The sequence below is a fragment of the Dama dama genome, chromosome 21 (assembly GCF_033118175.1).
Source record: "Dama dama isolate Ldn47 chromosome 21, ASM3311817v1, whole genome shotgun sequence".
Classification (NCBI taxonomy): domain Eukaryota; kingdom Metazoa; phylum Chordata; class Mammalia; order Artiodactyla; family Cervidae; genus Dama; species Dama dama.
This window is the reverse complement of record NC_083701.1, coordinates 12,030,501-12,055,025: the sequence shown is the minus strand read 5'-3', so window position 1 is coordinate 12,055,025 and position 24,525 is coordinate 12,030,501. Positions and strand designations below refer to the sequence as shown.

The 24,525-nt window shown below is 40.7% G+C and overlaps 1 long non-coding RNA gene across 2 annotated transcripts in view; it reads right to left on the bottom strand.

Annotated features, from left to right (window-relative positions):
- Positions 1-24,525, bottom strand: part of LOC133042265 (uncharacterized) — a 301,029-nt gene that overhangs the window by 72,467 nt on the left and 204,037 nt on the right. The window contains exon 1 of one of the 2 annotated variants that reach the window (XR_009689460.1): positions 19,601-19,677. The exons of the other annotated variant lie outside the window; for it this stretch is intronic. This is a non-coding gene — a long non-coding RNA (uncharacterized LOC133042265). Of the gene's footprint in view, positions 1-19,600; positions 19,678-24,525 lie in introns of those variants that run through there. 2 annotated transcript variants of the gene reach the window in all.

The following is a 24,525-nucleotide window of genomic DNA, read 5'->3' as shown; positions in this document are numbered from 1 at the left end:
TAAGATTAAAATGCATATGAAGAGGTTTCCCTGGTGGCCCAGTGGTTAAGAGTCCGCCTTGTGATGCAAGGAGCACTGGTTCAATCCCTGGTCGGGGAAGCTTTCACATGCCACAGAGCAACTGAGCCCATGTGCCACAACTACTGAGCCTTGTGCTCTAGAACCCATGCTCCACGAGAGAGGCCACCGCTGAGATGACACGCCTGGACGCCGCAACTGGAGAGTAGCGCCCACTTGCTACAACCAAAGCCCAAACATAGTGATGAAGGTCCCGTGTAGTCAGTAAAATAAATAAAATATATACTAAAAAATAAAACGCATGTGAGTGCATGGTACGTATATGATCATAAGAGCCTTAGGACAAAATACACACTTTAAAAAATATATAGTTTTGCCATAGCAATGGTCTTTCTTTTTTCCCAGAATGGCATCAAAGACAGAAACTATAATAGCAAATTCAGGTAGAATTGAAACTTGTGGAAGGTAAAATGACACAACACTATCATTAACACTTAAGCCACCATCACCACAAAACAATCACCAACAGCACGACTATCACCCATTACTATAAACAGAACTAAAAAGCAAATGGCAGAAAGAAAAAGAAATATTTGCAATATATAAGATAGCATAAAGATTAATGTTCCCAAGTATATAGAGAGAACTCTTAAAATCAGTAAGAAAAGACAGGGTTAGATTTTTTTAAAGGTCAAAGGATACAAAAGTAATCACAAAAAGAAGGCAGGCAAAGAGCAAGAAGAAGACTAAAGGACAACAGATTGAAAAGAAAGTTCATTATCAATAGTCACAGAAATGCATATTTTAGAAGACTGGCAATGCCTTATTTTTTATCAAAACTGTTGAAATATATCTTCATATACTGCTAGTGGAAAACTAAATTGGCCAAATCTTTGTGAAAGGTTATTTGGCAATGTACTCCAAGAGTACACACTTTCAGTTATAAGGTGAATAAGTTTATAGAATCTGATGTATAGCAAGGTGAATACACTTAACAATACTGAATTATACACTTGAAAGATGCTAAGAGAGTACATCTTAAAGGTTTTCACCACACACCAAAAAAAAATGGTAAATATATAAGGTGAAGGATGTGTTATTGAGTGATCATTTCACAATATATACACATTGCACATCTTTGATTTACACACCATTGTATTTCAGTTGTATCTTAAAGCTGGAGAAAAAAACTCATCCTTTGAAAAAAAGTGCAGTACTTGAAAACTTGGACAGAGTCCTGAGTTTCTCAGAATTTGGGATGATTTTAGTAAGTACAAGAATGCTAAGACCACATGCAATCAGCTAGATTAACACAGTGAGAGCATGACTCCCCTTTCAAATCTCCTGATTGTCAAGAAGAAAGCATCAGTTGGGTGCTAGACCTATCCTACCTATCATTTGCTAATAGACATTTTTAACAAATAGAGAATGTGCTCAAAGTTCAGCCTTCTGGAAGAAAGCATTTTCTAGTTAGAACATAATGGCTTTTCCTCATGTTTTATATATGAGTATATATATATATTATGTCATGTCTAGGTCAGTCTCTTGTGGGGTCACTGCTCCTTTCTCCTGGGTCCTGGTGTGCACAAGGTTTTGTTTGTGCACTCCAAGAGTCTGTTTCCCCAGTCCTGTGTAAGTTCTGTAATAAAACGGAGCAAACAAAACAAAATGGAGCAGTGACTGTACAGAGACTGACCCAGACTTGCCTGTGAGTATCCAAGTCTCCAGCGCAGGCATAGGCTGGAGGTAGTGCTCCAGGGTCAGGGGCACTGAGTGCAGCAGTACATGCATGGGGCCTTTTAAGGAGGCTGCCATTATCTTCATTACCTCCACCATACTTTGGTCTCAGGTCAAACAACTGGGAGGGAACACAGCCCTGCACATCAACAGAAAATTGGATTAAAAATTTACTGAGCATGGCCCCACCCCATCAGAACAAGATCCAGTTTCCCCCACAGTCAGTCTCTCCCATCAGGAAGCTTCCATAAGTCTCTTATCCTTCCATCAGAGGGCAGACACAATGAAAACCACAATCACAGAAAACTGATCAAACTGATCACATGGACCACAGCCTTGTTTCACTGAAACTATGAGCCATGCCATGTAGGGCCACCCAGGGTTCATGGTGGAGAGGTCTGACAAAACTTGGTCCACTGGAGAAGGGAAAGGCAAATCACTTCAGTATTCTTGCCTTTAGGGCCCCATGAACAATATGAAAAGGCAAAAAGATATGACACTGAAAGATGAACTCCCCAGATTGGCAAGTGCCCAATATGCTACTGGAGAAGAGTGGAGGAATAATTCCAGAAGATGGAAAAGATGGAGCCAAAGAAAAACAACGCCCAGCTGTTGGCGTAACTGGTGATGGAAGTAAAGTCTGATGCTGTAAAGAACAATACTGCATAGGAATCTGGAATGTTAGGTCCATGAATCAAGGTAAATTAGAAGTGGTCAAATAGGAGACGGCAAGAGTGAACATCAACATTTTAGGAATCAGTGAACTAAAATGGACTGGAATGGGCAAATTTAATTCAGATGACCGTTATACCTACTGGGCCAGAATCTCTTAGAAGAAATGGAGTAGTCCTCATAGTCAACAAAAGAGTCCAAAAGGCAGTATTTGGGTACAGTCTCAAAAGTGACAGAATGATCTCTGTTCGTTTCCAAGGCAAACCATTCACTATCACAGTAATCCAATTCTATGCTCCAACCAGTAATGCTGAAGAAGCTGAAGCTGAACAGTTCTATAAAGACCTACAAGGCCATCTACAAATACCCAAAAAAGGTGTCCTTTCATTATGGGGGACTGGAATGCAAAAGTAGGAAGTCAAGAGATACCTGTAGTAACAGGCAAATTTGGCCTTGGAGTACAAAATGAAGCAGGGCAAAGGCTAATAGAGTTTTGCCAAGAGAACGCACTGGTCATAGCAAACACCATCTTACAACAACATAAGGGAAGACTCTACACGTGGACATCACCAGATGGTCAATACCAAAATCAGATTAATTATATTCTGTACAGCCAAAGATGGAGAAGCTCTATACAGTCAGCAAAAACAAGACTGGGAGCTGACTGTGGCTCAGATCAGGAAGTCCTTGTTGCAAAATTCAGACTTAAATTGAAGAAAGTAGGGAAAACCACTAGGCCACCCAGGTATGACCTCAATCAAATCCTTTATGATTATACAGTGGAAGTGACAAATAGATTCAAGGGATTAGATCTGAGAGACAGAGTGCCTGAAAAACTATGGATGGAGGTTTGTGATATTATACAGGAGGCTGTGATCAAACCATTACCAAGAAAAAGAAATGCAAAAAGGCCAATGGCTGTCTGAGGAGGCCTTACAAATAGCTGAGAAAAGAAGAGAAGAAAAAGGCAAAGGAGAAAAGGAAAGATATACTCATTTGAAGGCAGAGTTCCTAAGAATAGCAAGGAGAGATAAGAAAGCCTTACTTAGTGATCAGTGCAAAGAAGTAGAGGAAAACAATAGAATAGGAAAGACTAGAGATCTCTTCAAGAAAATTAGAGATACCAAGGGAAAATTTCATGCAAAGATGGGCTCAATAAAGGACAGAAATGATATGGACCTAACAGAAGCAGAAGATATTAAGAAAAGGTAGCAAGAATACACAGAAGAACTGTACAAAAAATATCTTCACTACCCAGATAATCACGATGGTGTGATCATTAACCTTGAGCCAGACATCCTGGAATGTGAAGTCAAGTGGGCCTTAGAAAGCATCACTATGAACAAAGCTAGTGGAGGTGATGGAATTCCAGGTGAGCTATTTCAAATCCTAAAGGATAATGCTGTAAAAGTGCTGCACTCAATACGCCAGCAAATTTTGAAAACTCAGCAGTGGCCACAGGACTGGAAAAGGTCAGTTTTCATTCCAATCCCAAAGAAGGGCAATGCCAAAGAATGTTCCAAGTTCCACACAATTGCACACATCTCACACGCTAGCAAGGTAATTCTCAAAATTCTCCAAGTCAGGATTCAACCATATGTGAACCATGAACTTCCAGATGTTCAAGCTAGATTTAGAAAAGGCAGAGGAACCAGTGATCAAATTGCCAACATCCGCTGGATCATAGAAAAAGCAAGAGACTTCCAGAAAACCTCTACATCTGCTTTATTGATGACACCAAAGCCTTTGACTGCGTAGATCACAACAAGCTGTGGAAAATTCTTCAAGAGATGGTAATACTGGACAACATTACCTGCCTCCTGAGAAATCTGTATGCAGGTCAAGAAGCAACAGTTAGAACTGAACAGGGAACAACAGACTGGTTACAAATAGGGAAAGGAATACGTCAAACCTGCATCTTGTCACCCTGCTTATTTAACTTATATGCAGAATACATCATGCAAAATGTCAGGCTGGATGAAGCACTAGCTGGAATCAAGATTGCCAGGAGAAATATCAATAACCTCACATATGCAGATGATACCACCTTTATGGCAGGAAGTGAAGAGGAACTAAAGAGCCTCTTGATGAAAGTGAAAGAGGAGAGAAAAAGCTGGCTTAAATCTCAACATTCAAAAAACTAAGATCATGGCATCTGGTCACATCACTTCATGGCTTATAGATGGGGAAACAATGGAAACAGAGACAGACTTTATTTTATTGGGCTCCAAAACCACTGCAGATTAAGACTATAGTCATGAAATTAAGACACTTGCTCCTTGGAAGAAAAGCTATGACCATCCTAGACAGTGTTTTAAAAAACAGAGACATTACTTTGCTGACAAAGGTCCATCTGGTCAAAGCTCCTGGTTTTTCCAGTAGTCGTGTATGAATGTGAGAATTGGACTCTAAAGAAAGCTGAGCACAGAAGAATTAATGTTTTTGAACTGGTGGTGTTGGTGTTGGAGAAGGCTCTCGAGAGTCCTTTGGACTGCAAAGAGATCAAACCAGTAAACCCTAAAGGAAATCAACCCTGACTATTCATTGGAAGGACTGAATCTGAAGCTCCAATACTTTGGCCACCTAATGTGAAGAACTGACTCATTAGAGAAGACCTTGATGCTGGGAAAGATTGAAGGCAGGAGGAGAAGGAGACGACAGAGGATGAGATGGTTGGAGAGCATCACCGACCCAATGGACGTGAATTTCAGCAAGCTCCAGGAGTTGGTGATGGACAGGGAAGCCTGGTGTGCTGCAGTCCACGGGGCTGTAAAGAGTTGGACACACCTGAGTGACTGAACTGATATATTATGTCAGACCTCCAAAGAATAATTCTCATCTTTCTTTCATCGTGCTTTTTAATATTAAGATTTTTCTTTCAACAAATAAGTGTGTCTGTAAACCTACCAGTACAGTGAAACTCAGGAACATATTATAAAAATGGGTGAATGTGGCAAAAATGTAAAAAGGAAAAGGAAAATATTGTCCTGAGCCTTTGCTCCCACCAATTTATAACATCTGTCACTCTGCAACAGTCTTCCTTGTTGAAAATTTGCCCCACAATTTCTATTCCTACCTGACTACTGAAATGGTTAGCATTTTTCCAACTTGACTTGGTGACTGCATTCATTCTCAGAGTCTGTTCAGGGTCTGCATGGAAGGGTCACAGATCTCTTTCAGAACAATGCATATAGGAGCCGATGATGCTCTCCCAGCTGTGGCAGGGACTTTCAGCTAGAGATTCTGCTTGTTTCAAAAGCTACAAGGCATCAACAGAGCCTTCATCAGTCTAAATCATCAAGTGACCACGTGGAGAAGAGCTGAACTGTGTAGATAAATACTTAGTCACTGAGATTTGGGGATTTTGGTTACTTGCATGTCTGTTGCAGACTGTTTCCCCATGGAAAAACTATCTGAGACTGGCATCACAGACCATTGTACTGGGAAATGCTATCAGAATAAACACCATGGAGCAAGAGAAAGAACCAGAATCAGGCAGTAACAGAAGATGGGCTACAGATGGCCCCCACAGGGCTCAACTGGCTCCATGGGGAGCTCTGAAGCTACACTGGCCTCTTACAGTTGTCACAACCTGGAGACAGGGGCTGAGACTTTATGCCCCCAAAGCAATGAGTCACAAATAAGAGCTGCCCAAGGAGGGGGTTGTGATGCTGGGTGAGGAACTCTCACCAAGGGTAACTCTTGTGGAGGACTTGAGCTGAGAGTCAGCAGCTAGGACTACTCACAGCAGTTGGAAAAATCAGTTCTCTTGGGCTTCCCTTGTGACTCAGCTGATAACAAATCCACCTGCAATGTGGGAGACCTGGGTTTGATCCCTGGGTTTGGAAGATCCCCTAGAGAAGGGAATGGCTACCCACTCCAGTATTCTGGCCTGGAGAATTCCATGGACTGTATAGTCCATGGGATTGCAAAGAGTTGGACATGACTGAGCAGCTTTCACTTTCACTTTTCACTGTCATTCCTGAAAAGGAATCTGGGAAAGGCATCATGGTATGCACTCCAGCAGTATAACTGGTCAATTCTGTCTTCTATGGAGAGGCTGAGTCACTTCCCCAAGTCCCAAAGGTGCAAATGGCAGAACTAGCATTCAAATCCATAAGTGCATGACTCTTAATCTTAGTTATTATGTGGAACTGCCTACCTGTCTAAACACACTCCCAGCCCTATCTTTTGCTTGGAGGCTGGTGAGTGGGGTCATTACCATTTCCTAAGACATTTCTCTAAATGCTGTACTTGTACAACATTGTGAGAAAGGAGTAGGTTCCCTATCATGCAAAAGGCAAGTCAGGCTTACAGAAGACAAGCTACGTGTCCTTGTTAAACAGTAACTTAATGAAACAGGGACCCTGATGTGCTTTACTCTAGGATCTATATTCTATTTCTAAAGACTTGGGCAAAGCCTCACAAGGAAAACTAAATACAGAGCTTCTTTGATCTACAATGGGCTACATCCTGATAAACCCACTATAGGTTGAAAATATCTGAGATCAAAGGGCATTTCATACACCTACCTCATCAGACAGTATAGCTTAGCCTGGCTTACCTTAAACATGCTCATGTTGTGTTAGCCTACAACTGGGCAAAACTAACACAAAGTTTATAGTGTTGAATATCTCAAGTAATTGATTAAATACTGTCAGTTCAGTTCAGTTTAGTTGCTCAGTCATGTCTGACTCTTTGTAAACCTCATGGACTGCAGCACGCCAGGACCCCCTGTCCATCACTTACTCCTGGAGTCCACCCAAATTCATGTCCATGGAGTCGGTGATGCCAGTCAACCATCTCATCCTCTGTTGTCCCCTTCTCTACCTGCCCTCAATCCCTCCCAGCATCAGGGTCTTTTCAAATAAGTCAGCCCTTCGCATCAGGTGGCCAAAGTATTGGAGTTTCAGCTTCAACATCAGTTCTTCCAATGAACACCCAGGACTGATCTCCTTTAGGATGGACTGGTTGGATCTCCTTGCAGTCCAAGGGACTCTCAAGAGTCTTCTCCAACACCACAGTTCAAAAGCATCAATTCTTCGGCGCTGAAGATGGCGGAGGAATAGGACAGGGAGACCACTTTTTCCCCCACAAATTCATCGAACAAACATTTGAACGCTGAGCAAACTCCACAAAAAAACTTCTGACCGCTAGCAGAGGACATCAGACACCCAGAAAAGCAGCCCATTCTCTTCGAAAGGAGGTAGGAGAAAATATAAAAGATAAAAAGAGAGACAATAGAGTTAGGGACGGAGATCCATCCTGGGAAGGGAGTCATAATAGAGGAAATTTCCAAACACCAGGAAACCCTCTCACTGGCGGGTCTGGGGGAAGTTTTCGAATCTCAGAGGGCAACCTAACTGGGAGGAAAAATAAATAAAACCCACAGATTACATGCCTAAAAGCAACTCCCAGCAGAAAAGTACCCCAGACGCTCGCATCCGCCACCAGCAAGTGGGGGCGGAACAAAGAGGAGCGGGTGGCATTGCTTAGAGTAAGGGATGGGCCAAATGCCCTGAGGGCAATCGGGGGGAGCTAACGTGAGATAGCAACTTAAACTGTGGGATAGCAAGAGAGAGAGAATTAAGTTGGGAAAAGCCCTAAACTTAGGCACTACCCTCCAGTTCCCAGAACGAAGGACTGAGCAAATACCAAAGAAGAGCTACCTGGCAGCGGACCGGCCCATCCCCTGCCAGAGGCAGGAGGCAGAGGGGAGGGGAAAGGGGCACACTCGGCCCCAGAGACAGCATCCCCTACCAAACTGCAAACAGGCTTCCAGCTTCTAACCAAAGACTTCTTGAGATTCTGGATGGTCGACATCCCCTGGGAGGGTCGCAGCTAGAGTCCAGCTCCCCAGAACTGACACAAGGCGCACCCCACCGGTGCGTGCAGAAACTGAGGCTGGGACCGCAGAGGGGATAAGGCACCCTGCACCCGGGGAGAGTGCGCCCGTCAAGCTCCTGGCTGCCTGAGCTGCTCTGACTGGGGAAGGCACAAAACGCAGGCCCAACCAAGTCTGTGCTTTTGTGGAATACCTGAAAACCTGACTCTGAGTGGCTTAGGCCTGGGAAGTCCACGCAACTCACGGCCCCCTCCCTGGAGACCAGCCTGAAGCCTGAGCAGTGTAGATCGGGAAAGCACACAAACCCGCCCTGTGCGGGGGCAAACCCAGTGTGGCCGCAACACTGCGAGTGCTCCCCACACAGGCCAGTGACATTTGTCTGCAGGGCCCTTCCCTCCCCACAGCACGACTGAACAAGCGAACCTAAACAAGAGACCGCTTCTGCCCGTGTGTGTCAGGGCAGAAATTAGACACTGAAGAGACCTGCAAACAGAAGCCAAAGAAACAAAGGAAACCGCTTCAGAAGTGACCGGTGCAACAGATTAAAATCCCCGTAGTTAACACCGACTACACTGGAAGGGGCCTATAGATAGCAAGAAGTGTAAGCTCGAACAAGGAGCTATCTGAAACTGAACTGAACCCACACTGCCTGCAGCAGCTCCAGAGAAATTCCTAGATATATTTTTACTACTATTTATTTTATTTTTAATTTAAAAAAAATATTTTTTCTCTTTCTTTTTTTACTTTTTCTTTGAAGTCCTCTATTACTTCTCTATTACTCCTTAATTTTCATTTTTATAACCCACTATAACCTGGCCAAAAAAAAAAAAAAAAAAAGGACCCTATTTTTAAAGCGAACTCCATATATATTTCTTAAATTTTTTTGTTTTTGTGGTTTTTTACTATTGTATTTTTAAGAGTCTAACCTCTACTCTAGATTTTTAATCTTTGTTTTTCAGTATTTGATATCAATTTTGGACATTTAAGAATCCAACCTTCAGTACCCATTTTTACTCAGGAGTGTGATTACTGGTTTGATCACTCTCTCCCCCTTTTGATTCTCTTTTTTCTCCCCCAGATCACCTCTATTTCCTCCCTCCCCTTTCTCTTCTCAATCCAATTCTGTGAATCTCTGTGGGTATTCTGGGCTGCGGAGAACACTTAGGGAACAGAGTACAACTAGATCTGTCTCTCCTCTCTTGAATCCTCCTTTTTCCCCTCCTGCTCACCTCTATCTCCTTCCTCCCTCTCCTCTTCTTCATGTAACTCTGTGAACCTCTTTGGGTGTCCCTCACTGTGGAGAATCCTTTCACCATTAACCTAGAAGTTTTATTATCAGTGCTGTATGGAGGGAGAAATCGTGAGGCTACTGAAAGAATAAGACTGAAACCCAGAGGCAAGAGGCTTAAGCCCAAAACCGGAGAACACCAGAAAACTCCTGACTACAGGGAACATTAATTAATAAGAGATCATCCAAAAGCCTCCATACCTACACTGAAACCAACCACCACCCAAGAGCCAATAAATTCCAGAGCAAGACATACCACGCAAATTATCCAGCAATGCAGGAATATAGCCCTGAGCGTCAATATACAAGCTGCCCAAAGTCACACCAAACCCATAGACCCATCTCAAAACTCACTACTGGACACTCCAGTGCACTCCAGAGAGAAGAAATCCAGCTCCATCCACCAGAACACCGACACAAGCTTCTCTAAACAGCAAACCTCGACAAGCCAAATACCCAGCCCCACCCACTGGGAGAAACCTCCACAATAAAAAGGAACCACAGACTACCAGAATACAAAAAGGCCACCCCAAACACAGCAATCTAAACAAAATGAAAAGGCAGAGAAATACCCAGCAGGTAAAGGAACATGAAAAATGCCCACCAAGCTAAACAAAAGAGGAGGAGATAGGGAATCTACCTGAAAAAGAATTTAGAATAATGATAATAAAAATGATCCAAAATCTTGAAAACAAAATGGAGTTACAGATAAATAACCTGGAGACAAGTATTGAGAAGATGCAAGAAACGTTTAACAAGGACCTAGAAGAAATAAAAAAGAGTCAATTAAAAATGAATAATGCAAAAAAAAATGAATAATGCAACAAATGAGATCAAAAACACTCTGGAGGGAACCAAGAGTAGATTAATGGAGGCAGAAGATAGGATAAGTGAGGTAGAAGATAAAATGGTGGAAATAAATGAAGCACAGAAGAAAAAAGAAAAAAGAATTAAGACAAATGAGGACAACCTCGGGGACCTCTGGGAAAATGTGAAACGTCCCAACATTTGAATCATAGGAGTCCCAGAAGAAGAAGACAAAAAGAAAGGCCATGAGAAGATACTCGAGGAGATAATAGCTGAAAACTTCCCCAAAATGGGGAAGGAAATAGCCACCCAAGTCCAAGAAACCCAGAGAGTCCCAAACAGGATAAACCCAAGGCAAAACACACCAAGACACATATTAGTCAAATTAACAAAGATCAAACACAAAGAACAAATATTAAAAGCAGCAAGGGAGAAACAACAAATAACACACAAGGGGATTCCCATAAGGATAACAGCTGATCTTTCAATAGAAACTCTCCAGAATAGATCACATCCTGGGCCATAAATCTGGTCTTGGAAAATTCAAAAAAATTGAAATCATTCCAGTCATCTTTTCTGACCACAGTGCAGTAAGATTAGATCTCAATTACAGGAAAAAAAACTATTAAAAATTCCAACATATGGAGGCTAAATAACATGCTTCTGAATAATGAACAAATCATAGAAGAAATCAAAAAAGAAATCAAAATATGCATAGAAACAAATGAAAATGAAAACACAACAACCCAAGACCTATGGGACACTGTAAAAGCAGTGCTAAGGGGAAGGTTCATAGCAATACAGGCTTACCTCAAGAAACAAGAAAAAAGTCAAATAAATAACCTAACTCTACACCAAAGGCAACTAGAGAAGGAAGAAATGAAGAACCCCAGGGTTAGTAGAAGGAAAGAAATCTTAAAAATTAGGGCAGAAATAAATGCAAAAGAAACAAAAGAGACCATAGCAAAAATCAACAAAGCTAAAAGCTGGTTTTTTGAAAAGGTAAATAAAATTGACAAGCCGTTAGCCAGACTCATCAAGAAACAAAGGGAGAAGAACCAAATCAACAAAATTAGAAATGAAAATGGAGAGATCACAACAGACAACACTGAAATACAAAGGATCATAAGAGACTACTACCAGCAGCTCTATGCCAATAAAATGGACAACTTGGAAGAAATGGACAAATTCTTAGAAAAGTATAACTTGCCAAAACTGAACCAGGAAGAAATAGAAGATCTTAACAGACCGATCACGAACACGGAAATCGAAAGTGTAATCAGAAATCTTCTAGCAAACAAAAGTCCAGGACCAGATGGCTTCACAACTGAATTCTACCAAAAATTTAGAGAAGAGCTAACACCTATCTTACTCAAACTCTTCAGAAAATTGCAGAAGAAGGCAAACTTCCAAACTCATTCTATGAGGCCACCATCACCCTAATTCCAAAACCAGACAAGGATGCAGCAAAAAAAGAAAACTACAGGCCAATATCACTGATGAACATAGATGCAAAAATCCTTAACAAAATTCTAGCAAACAGGATCCAACAACATATTAAAAATATCATACATCATGACCATGTGGGCTTTATCCCAGGAATGCAAGGATTCTTTAATATCCACAAATCAATCAATGTAATACACCACATTAACAAATTGAAAGATAAAAACCATATGATTATCTCAATAGATGCAGAGAAAGCCTTTGACAAAATTCAGCATCCATTTATGATTAAAACTCTCCAGAAAGCAGGCATAGAAGGAACATACCTGAACATAATAAAAGCTATATATGACAAACCCACAGCAAACATTATCTTCCATGGTGAAAACCTGAAAGCATTTCCCTTAAAGTCAGGAACAAGACAAGGGTGCCCACTCTCACCACTACTATTCAACATAGTGTTGGAAGTTTTGGCCACAGCAATCAGAGCAGAAAAAGAAATTAAAGGAATCCAGATAGGAAAAGAAGAAGTGAAACTCTCACTGTTTGCAGATGACATTATCCTCTACATAGAAAACCCTAAAGACTCTACCAGAAAATTACTACAGCTAATCAATGAATACAGTAATGTTGCAGGATATAAAATTAACACACAGAAATCCCTTGCATTCCTATACACTAACAATGAGAAAACAGAGAAATTAAGGAAACAATACCATTCACCATTGCAATGGTATTGTTTATCTACCTAAAGAAACGAAAGACCTATATATAGAAAACTATAAACTACTGATGAAAGAAATCAAAGAGGACACAAACAGATGGAGAAATATACCGTGTTCATGGATTGGAAGAATCAATATTGTCAAAATGGCTATACTACCCAAAGCAATCTATAGATTCAATGCAATCCCTATCAAGCTACCAACAGTATTTTTCACAGAACTAGAACAAAGAATTTCACAATTTGTATGGAAATACAAAAAAACTCGAATAGCCAAAGTAATCTTGAGAAAGAAGAATGGAACTGGAGGAATCAACCTGCCTGACTTCAGACTATACTACAAAGCCACAGTCATCAAGACAGTATGGTACTGGCACAAAGACAGAAATATAGATCAATGGAACAGAACAGAAAGCCCAGAGATAAATCCATGAACCTATGGACACCTTATCTTCGACAAAGGAGGCAAGGATATACAATGGAAAAAAGACAACCTCTTTAACAAGTGGTGCTGGGAAAACTGGTCAACCACTTGTACAAGAATGAAACTAGAACACTTTCTAACACCATACACAGAAATAAACTCAAAATGGATTAAAGATCTAAATGTAAGACCAGAAACTATAAAACTCCTAGAGGAGAACATAGGCAAAACACTCTCTGACATAAATCACAGCAGGATCCTCTATGACCCACCTCCAAGAATATTGGAAATAAAAGCAAAAATAAACAAATGGGACCTAATTAAACTTAAAAGCTTTTGCACAACAAAGGAAACTATAAGCAAGGTGAAAAGACAGCCCTCAGATTGGGTGAAAATAATAGCAAACAAAGCAACAGACAAAGGATTAATCTCAAAAATATACAAGCAACTCCTGCAGCTCAATTCCAGAAAAATAAATGACCCAATCAAAAAATGGGCCAAAGATCTAAACAGATATTTCTCCAAAGAAGACATACAGATGGCTAACAAACACATGAAAAGATGCTCAACATCACTCATTATCAGAGAAATGCAAATCAAAACCACAACAAGGTACCATTACAGGCCAGTCAGGATGGCTGCTATCCAAAAGTCTACAAGCAATAAATGCTGGAGAGGGTGTGGAGAAAAGGGAACCCTCTTACACTGTTGGTGGGAATGCAAACTAGTACAGCCACTATGGAGAACAGTGTGGAGATTCCTTAAAAAACTGGAAATAGAATTGCCATATGACCCAGCAATCCCACTCCTGGGTACACACACCGAGGAAACTAGATCTGAAAGAGACACATGCACCCCAATGTTCATTGCAGCACTGTTTATAATAGCCAGGACATGGAAGCAAACTAGATGTCCATAAGCAGACGAATGGATAAGGAAGCTATGGTACATATACACCATGGAATATTACTCAGCCATTAAAAAGAATTCATTTGAATCAGTTCTAATGAGATGGATGAAACTGGAGCCCATTATACAGAGTGAAGTAAGCCAGAAAGATAAAGACCAATACAATATACTAACACATATATATGGAATTTAAAAAGATGGTAACGATAACCCTATATGCAAAACAGAAAAAGAGACACAGATGTACAGAACAGACTTTTGGACTCTGTGGGAGAAGGCAAGGGTGGGATGTTCTGAGAGAATAGCATTGAAACAAGTATACTATCAAGGGTGAGACAGACCACCAGCACAGGTTGGATGCATGAGACAAGTGCTCAGGGCTGGTGCACTGGGAAGACCCAGAGGGATGGGATGGAGAGGGAGGCGTTAGCGGGGATCGGGATGGGAAACACATGTAAATCCATGGCTGATTCATGTCAATGTATGGTAAAACGCACTACAATATTGTAAAGTAGTTAGCCTCCAACTAATAAAAATAAATGAAAAGAAAAAAAAAAATTCTTCGGCGCTCAGCTTTCTTTACAGTCCAACTCTCACATCCACACATGACGACTGGAAAAACCATAGCCTTGACCTTTGTTGGCAAAGTAATGTCTCTGCTTTTTAATATGCTGTCTAGGTTGGCCATAACTTTCCTTCCAAGGAGTAAGTGCCTTTTAATTTCATGGCTGTACTGAATGGAAAACAGAATGGTTGTTGGGTACAGGACACTTGTCATGTACCAGCTGTTTACCCTCATGGATCACTGTGGGACTGACTGGGAGCTGCAGTTCTTTGCCCAGTAGCACTTGATTATAATATAGCAAATAGCTAGCCCGGTGGCAGGGGTAGGAGGGGAAAATGCAGGTTAAATCAAGTTTCAAAATTTTAAGTACAGTTTCTACCAAATGGTTATCTCTTTCCCACCACCATAAAGTCAAAAAAAAAAAAAAAAAATTCCCAAGTCAAACCACCCTAAGTCTAAGAATGTCTGTGGTCCAAAGCTTCTGAGTTTGGGCCACATTATCTCCTCCATTACTGTTGGCATTTGTTTAACAAGGAATGCTCATTTTCAAAGCTTCATAACTAAGACTTTTCCAGTATCACATGTTTCTATACGATTGTATGTAGATTTTACAATGCCTAATTCCCTGCTGATATTCTGGTGAGGGAATAGCTTTCCTTCACTAGTGTGCCTGATAAGGGATGGAAATTAAGGTATCTGGTCCTTAGTCCTGCTCCTACTATATCTGACGTGAAAGTCAAAGTCACACAGTCATGTCCAACTCTTTGCAATCCAATGGACTCTACAGTCCCTGGAATTCTCCAGGCCAGAATACTGGAGTGGGTAGCTTTTCCCTTCTCCAGGGGGTCTTCCAAACTCAGGGATCACTGCATTATAGGTGGATTCTTTATCAGCTGAGCCACCAGGGAAACCCCTATATCTGATGAACTTGGACAATTAACCTTTCCTGACCCCAAAGCTAAGGGGGATGGACACTACACATAGGTTCTAAATGATAGTTTCTTATTCAAATTCAATTCATCAAGCATTTACGGAGCTTGTTCAATTCAGTTGCTCATTTGTGTCCAGCTCTGTGACCCCATGGACTGCAGCACACCAGGCCTCCCTGTCCATCACCAACTCCCGGAGTTTACTCAAACTCATGTCCTTTGATTCGGTGATGCTATCCAACCATCTCATCCTCTGTCATCTCCTTCTCCTCCTGCCTTCAATCTTTCCCAGCATCAGGATCTTTTCCAATGAGTCATTCCTCATATCAGGTGGCCAAAGTATTGGAGTTTCAGCTTCAGCATCAGTTCTTCCACTGAATATTCAGGACTGATTTCCTTGAGGATTGACTGGTTTGATCTCCTCACAGTCCAGGGGACTCTCAGGAGCTTTCTCCAACACCACAGTTCAAACGCATCAATTCTTCAGCACTCAGCTTTCTTTAGAGTCCAACTCTCACATCCATATATGACTACTGGCAAAACCATAGCTTTGACTAGATAGACCTTTGTCAGCAAAGTAATGTCTCTGCTTTTTAATATGCTGCCTAGGTTGGTCATAGTTTTTCTTCCAAGGAACAAGCATCTTTTCATTTCATGGCTGCAGTCTCCAACTGCAGTGATTTTGAAGCCCCCCAAAGATAAATTCTGTCACTGTTTCCATTGTTTCCCCATCTATTTTCCATAAAGTGATAGGCTAAGATGCCATGATCTTAGTTTTCTGAATGCTGAGTTGGATCTTAATGCTAAGTTTTTGAAATCTTTCCTGAATGTTGAGTTGGATGCCATGATCTTAGTTCTCTGAATGGAGCTTATACTATGTATCAAGTACTAGACTGGATCCTAGATATTTACTAAAGATTTTTAACCTCCCTTGACCCCTCAAGGCAACTCTCATCATTTGAAGTAGAGTTCTAAAAATTTCAAACAAGGCCATGCACTCAAAAAAAGTAATAAACATATCTGGTTCACTTGGCAATAGTCTTGGGGAAAAGCTTTAAATGTGGTTATCAATAGAATTACCTATGGAAATAGCCCATAGCATAACAGTGCTTATTAAAATATTTTAATTCATTCATGTATTCACTAAGTACACACCAGACTATCAGAGATAGTCTTAGTGTATTCACTAAGTACACTGGCCCAGACTATCAGAGATACAGAAGTAACTAAAACGGTCTGTGACCATGAGGATTAACTGAGTGGAAGCCGCGGATTATAAGGACAGAGGAAAACACACATGTATGTCATTAGAAACAACATTTATAAAGGTAATATAAGTAAAATTTGAGGTTTTAATAGACTTCAGTTACTGTATTACCTGATTAGATTATAAATTATGAGAAATGACATTTCAGTTTCTGTTTAGTATTCTACATCTTTTAGTTGGCATTTGCAAACACTCAATAATTATGTGTTCAATGACTATATGTGATCTCATTAATCCATTTTATAGCTGAGGAAATTGTACAGTAACTGGTAGTTCTATTGGTGAAACTCAGAAATTTCTGTTAACCACCTTCTAACTCCTCTTTACAGATTCCCATAAATATATACAAGGTGAACCAAGTGAGGAAAATTCACGAACATCTGACTGTATTTCCACTGGACCATGAACTGTAAGACATCAAGAGGCATATCTGTCTTCTTTCTCATAATATTCTCTAGTGTGCCAAGTAAGTACACACACACACACACACACACACACACACACACAAATACACACAGAGTCTTTCAGTTTTGGCGTTTGATTCTAACATGTGTTTCCTTCCAAGGATATATTTTATACCTATTAGTGTTAGTCAGTTCCTTTATTCATTTGCTAAGGCTACTTGAAAAACACCATAGACTGAGAGACAGACAACTGAAATCTTTTTTATCACAGTTCTACACACCGGAAGTCCAATATCAAGGCGTCAGCAAGGTCAGTGTCTGGTGAGAGGTGGTCACCTTACTAGGTCCCCACAACAGCTTTCCTCCTTGCATGTACATGGATAAAGCAAACTTTCTTCTTATATGGCCACCATCTCTGCCTAATTAGGACCCCACTCTTAAGATATAATTTAGATTTAATCACCCTCTAAAAGCCCTATCTTCAGATATAACTTCACACTAAGAGTTTAAGCTTCAACATACAAATATTGGGGAAACACATGCAGTCCATCACATCTCCTACTCTTGATCTCTTCTCAATCAGATGAAAAGAAGCAAAGACTCCCATTAATGCAGCCCCTACAGAAGAGTGTCCTAGGCATACAGCAGGCAATAAGACTGGAAAACATATCTGGAAAAGCCAGAAAACCTCCACTGCAGTAGGTTGAAAGACTGATGAATAGACTAAATGAAGTTATAAAATGTTGTGGAGACTTGGGAGGTATGAGAGCACATTAGTTCAGGGCAGAGGAGTTATAAGCCATAAAGTTGAGGTCACCAGGGACTAGATGTGGAAGGATTTTGTATGATTAGCAAAGGATTTTGGACTTTATTTATCCAAAAAGTATGAGAGAAAACACAGAAAAAGGGGACAGAATTAAAGAAAATCAATGATAATAACCAAATTCTAGAAACCAGTAATAATACCTCAAAATCTTCTATAGAAAAAAGTTATTATTTACAGAGGAATAGAAATAAAGATAAGAGATAAGAATGTTTAGCACCATATGAATCAGAGAAAATGGCTTACAGTCTTAAAAGTACTGAAAGAAAAACACTTTTCTATCTCCAGAAAAAAATACTTTTCAAAACTTAGGTAAAAATAAAGACTTTTTAGACATACAAAGGCTGCAAGAATTTGCTGCTAACAGATATGGTATACAAAAAATAAAAATTAAAGGAGTTAAAGGAAGAATAGAAATGATATTAAAAGGAAAGTTGTATCAACACAAAAGACTGTAGAGTGCCAAATATGGTAAATACATGGGTAAATACAAATGCCATTTTCTAATTTTTTTCAAGTTTATTGTGGTAAGAAAAGTTAACATGAGATCTACCTTCTTAAGAGAATATTCACTTTTACCATGATGTCCTTAGCCATAATAGAAGTCTCAAATTTTAAACAACTGAAATAAATCTGAGCATGCTCTTCGATCACAATAGAATTAAAACTGAAATTATCAGAAGATAGCAAGATAACTCGAAATTGCCCACATGTGTATGAAATCAATAATACATTGCTAAAGGAACAGTTTGAAGAAGAAACAAGAAGAGAAATGAGAAGGTATTTCAAACTGGATGAAAATTAAAACATATCAATTTTTGAGATGTGGTTAAAGCAGGAAAAGTAAACGGTAAAGTCAATTACCTAAATTCACATATTAAAAAGCTGGATATAGAAGAGCAAATAAAAACCCAAAGTGTGTGAAAAGGAAAGAAACAAATAGTGTGCTATACACACAGTAACAGAAAGCAGACCAGTAATTGCATGGGCTGGAAGTTGAGGGTCATTGACCACAAAGGGTCAGTAGAGAACATCTTAGCATCAGAATTTTCCCTATTTTGATGGCAGTGGTGATTACAAGAAGGTGTAGAATTATCAAAAGTCACTGAACTTTACACCTGAACTGAGTGCTTTATTGTATGTAAATTCTGCCCCATTAAATTTGATTTAAAATTTAACAAGTGCACTCAACATTTAGCAGCGATCCTTTTGTTAAGCATGGAAGTTGGAAATATAAATTAATGAAGATGGCGATTCTGATTACAGCAGCTACTAGAGATAAGATAAACATCTATTTTCCAAACACTGACCTAAACCAGTTTGGATAGAAAATATAACACACTTGTCAACAACAACAAAAAAAAACCCTGAGTGGTATGTATAATTACCCCCATTTTCCAAACAAAGAAACTGAGATTTAAAAGTTTAATTAACCAACCCACAGTCATACAGACATTAAAGAAAGCAACAGAGATTGAAATTCCAGTCCAAGTGAGTTGACCACTCAGAAATAGTGTATTGGTGGCCAGATACATCATTGGCCACCAGAGTTGGTGGGTTAACACAAGCAAGATCTTGTCCCCAAAATGTGTTTACATTTGGTGAATTTAGCACTGTTCTCTTGTTTCAACTTACTTTCACTTGATTCATTCCAGTGACTGCATTTAGGTGTGCTTCTTTGTAATGCTTTACATCTTTAGTTTCACATATACCACCTCCCCTCTTCCATTTTCACCACTCACCTTGGACACTTAATTATCAGCATATTCTGTGTCCTGTGCCTGGCATGAAGTCTCTCGGAGCTTGCGTATGGGAGAATGTTCTGTACAATGGAGCCTCTTTCTCCATGGAGGCTCAGCCTTCTCCAGCGCAGCAGGTAGAATGCTGCGGGCAACTGGCCAGACTGCACACACAATCTGTTTAAGAGATGGAAACAGAAGCAGTGCTCGGAAACACGTTCTCAGCCTTTATGCATTTTACAACATATGTGCCATTAAAGTGTCCCATTGGCTGTATTATTTCAGAGGCTGAGTGTCCAGGGCAAAGTGAGACAGCACTGCAGCGTGGAGGGAGTGTACATCTTGTGCGTATCAGCCTGGTAGCAACCGCAATAATGATTTCCCTTCTGAAACAGAGGTCCGCCTGAAGTTGACTAATGAGTCATAAGAGACATTCTTGTGCTCGCTGCTTTTTATCCCCTTCTTCCTTCAGAAAGAATGGATTTCACACCTACAAGAGCACCTTTCCCCAATGCAAAGGTTTGAAAACCTGCTGACCCACTTTAAAGGTTGTACATGGATTTGTGACCTGGCCCTGTCACTCAGAGGTTGAAAGATTGTGGGTAATTCACTTATCTTCTCTGTTTCATTTTCTTTAGTGGCAAGTGAAGGAAAAGATAACAGCATCACAGGCTGGGGATGAAAAAATTCAATGAGATAACGCATTCAACCTTTTACATAGGCTTTAAGAGAACTGTAACATAATTCACAATTATTGCTCTTGGTAAACATCTCATTGTTGAGGTTCTTCTCCTTACTAAACACCCTTGCTTCCTATTCAAGGGAAAAGCTTTTGAAGATTACATCATAAAATCATAAAAATGTGCTAGCAGAAACTTGGAATCCAAAGCTTAGTATTTTCACAAGTGAAACTGAAGTCCATGGAAGGGAAATATTTTGCCCATAATTCTGAGCTTGGTTACTCTTACCTGCTGTGAAATTTGACTTTTGAGATCAGTGAATATTATTATTGACAAGACATGTCTATACAATAGATCCCAATGCTGTTTTTCCTATGCCACTGTTAAGAATTTTCCACAAGGCACACTTCTCCCTAGACAAAATACCATGTACATGCATAGATAATATTAATATTTTGCACGTTTCAGATCATCCAAATTCCAGCACCAAAAACCGAATCATGAAATGTCAGGGTTGGAAGTAACTTTAAGGATAACTAGTCATTCTGTCTGTACTTCATGCTTCTTTGTTTGCTGAGTACCAAGAACTCTGGAATTTCTGGTCCAGACTTTTTAAGGGGCATGCCAAGAGGTACCCAAGTGATAGGTGTTCGTGGGTGTGGGTTGCAGTCCCTATCTTTCAAGCAAAGCCTCTTGCTGCTTCAGGGCTGAGAAAGAATGTGGTTCTCAGAAGCCAGTTCTCCCCAGGCCACCACTTTCCAGCACAAAAATCCAAGGCTCTGAGAGTTCTAAATCCAAACCTGGCTTTGCACATTGTTATGACATTGTATTTGTCAAGCTAGGAGGATAGATTTGAACGTTTATTAGCTTGGTTTGTAATCCTTAAATATTTAGACACATGGTATGTGGGCTTCCATTTGCACTCTTATCCAGGGCCCTGCAAACGCTAGAGGCAGGAACACTGAAAGCTACACTTGAAGACTGTTTGCTGGAAATGAAGGTTTTCCAAACCAGAATCCCATAAAACTAATCTAAGAAATGCGAAAAAGGTGATCCTTTTAAAAAAATAAAGACTTATGATAAGTGAAAGAAGAGCAATCACACTGCTGCCTATTAGATACTCAGTCCTCTCTTGCTGGCTACAATCATCAGTATTATTACCATTTCAATAGTAGTAACTATCATAGCACCATTATTTTCCAGCCTTCAGAGCATATATTACTGCTTTAAATTATTATTTGTTTATGGGTTTGTTACCTGTCATTCCACTAAAATACATTATATAAGAGAGTGGGCCTTATCTGGCTTAATCACCGGTTTCCTCAGTGACTATAGCACATTCTTTACTGACTGAGCTACCAGGGAAGCCCCATGTAACACACAGTAAGCATTAAATGGGCTCCCCCCAGGTGGCACAAGAGGTAAAGACTCTGCCTGCCAATGCTGGAGACACTAGAGTCACAGGTTCAATCCCTGAGTCAGGAAGATCCCCTGGAGTAGGAAATGGCACCCTACTCCAATATTCTTGCCTGGAGAATTTCATGGACAGAGGAACCTGGGGGGTTAGGCTGAAAAGAGTTGGATGTGACTGAGCACACAGCATATGCTTTAAATAAACACTTTTTAAAATTCCATTAGACAGCTGATTTTAGAATACACTCAGTAACAGGCCCCAAAGATTTACAAATGCCAGTTGTTTTTACCCATGACTGGGCAGGGGAGAGTTGCAGTCACAATCACACACCATGTTATTGCCTGCCCTCCATCCTCAGGAACGGCCACAAGGGAAAATTTAAAACAAACATTTTAAAAATCAAAAAGCAGTCATTTTCTATGTCAGGGTCTTGCAGGCTATCTGCAGCAAGGCAATCAGGATTTTTGGGAAAGAGGATATAAGGTTTAAATAAGACTGGGTAATGCTGCATTATCTCATTATCTCTAAGGGGAGGTCGGAGCCATATCCCCATTTAAGAGGACAAACATATGGACACCAAGGGGAGAATGGGGTGTGGAGGGGTGTTGGGATGATCTGGGAGATTGGGATTGACACATACATTATTGGTATTACGGATAAGATAGGTAACTAATGAGAAGTTGCTGGATAGCACCGAGAACTCAACTCAATGCTCAGCGGTGACTTAGATGGAAAGGAAATGCAACAAAGAGAGAATATATACATACTGATAACTGATTCATTTTGCCATACCATAGAAACTAACACAACATTGTAAAACAACTATATTCCAATAAAAATTTTAAAATAAATAAAACTGATAAAAAATAATAAAAGAACTGCAAAGAGAAAGGGTAATTAATTGACTCTAGGCCAAATAGCCAGTAGGAGATGGCATGGGCTTTGAATCAGGAGAGTTCAACTCCTCCTGAGCCTGAAATTTTACAACTAAACTTTCCAAGTATAGTGTGAATTTGATAGTGTGTCTCCTTCATTCATGGAACAGCTCAAGAATTCAGTGTTTCCCAAAGAACAGCAAAACTTCATGGTTTCTAGTGTTCCATCACTTAAATCTTGCAAAACCATGGCTTAGTAGTGAAGGCCTGCTATTGAAAGCTTACCCCATCCATACCACCAAATCACTTCCAGCTTTGCTTGTATCAGGCAGTAAGCATTGTTCTGCCCGTAGTCCGGATCCCCAATCAGGAAAGAAGACTCCTCAAGACAATGCAACTTGCAATAGGGGAATTTATTACTGACTCGAGCCAGGGCCTCCCGCCCTCACCAAGGGTGTGAGGACGAAAAGGCCCCGAGCCCCAGTTCTCTCGGGTATTTATTGGGTACAATTATTCAAATGTAAGCAGCAGGTAGTTGGCGCAAGCGGATTGGTTACACAGTAGGTAGTTGGCACAAATGGATTGGTTACACAGTTGCAAGGCAATTTTTGTTGGCCCAGTCCTTCATGGGCTTTCAGCTTTCCCCTGATAGGTTCCCTTTTTCTTGCTAGGCACATGTTGATTGGCTGGCTCCAGGTGGCCTGATAATTATGTTACCCCGGGAAACCAGGCCTACTCCTAATCTAGGCTGCCTGTCATGGCGTTAGCTGTGACAGCCTCACAGCGTGAGCCTCTAATACTTTTGAGAAAATACCTATATATCGAGCTATATCTCTGAGTCTTCAACAGTGTGGCTCACACATAGAGTAAGGGCTCAATTCACAATGAGTGAATTAACTGGGAAATTACCTGGTCATTCAGTTGTTAGGCCTCATCACTTTCACTGAGGCCTAGGTTCAATCCCTGATTGGGGAAACTAAGATTCTACAAGCCTCACGGTGAGTCAGGAAAAAAAAAAAGGAGAGAGAGAAAGAAGAAAGAAAAGCACTGAAGCTAAGTTTTAACTCACCTCTACCACTCACTACTGGTACACTTCTAAACTTGTTAATCGCTTCGAGCTTCCATTTTTCCAACGGAGGTAACGCTACTAAACCAGGTTCATTTTTCCTGACTCACAACAAGCTAAGTTGTTGAGACGCCAAGGCTTGCAGTGAAGAGAGGGGTTTTGACAAAGGCAGCCAGTCAAGGAGACAGAAGGACTCCAGATCCACTTCCCAGAAGGCAAGGTGCTTGTGGCATTTATGGGATAAGGAAAAATGCAGCAAGGCAGTCCAAGGTGTGGGGAGAGCCTTTAATAAACCGAGGCGCTCAGCTTGACCTGAGGCCCTCTGATATCAAAAGGTCAAGGAGCTGAGATTTGCACATGCCCAGTCTTAACCAGCTTAGCCTAAACTAGACACAGCTGACTGCAAGTCCCTGGAAAGCTCAGGCAAACATCTTATTGTTTAGGCTACCGTGCTGCTTGGAAGGCATGCAAAGTTTTGGTAGTTTTCTCTCAACCTCGATGAGGGAAGGCAGGTGAAGTGGATTTGGCTAATAATTACCCAGTGTCAGTAATATCTACTCTGCTCTGCTGGCCATTTGTAATGAACAACTGAAATAATAATAGCAAGCACATTTGCATGGCATTTCCAGGTAGCAGTCTCTCAACGCTGCTTACGCGGGATCTTTTTTAATCCTTGCTCAATTGTGTCCAAATCTCTGAGATCCCATGGACTGTAACCCACCAGCCTCCTCTGTCCATGGAATTTCCCAGATAAGAATACTACAGTGGGTTGCCCATTCCTACTCCAGGGGAATCCTCCCAACCTAGGGATCAAACTCAAGTAAGTCTCTTGCGTCTCCTACATTGTCAGGCATATTCTTCACCATTAGTGCTACCTGGGGGCCCTATTTAAT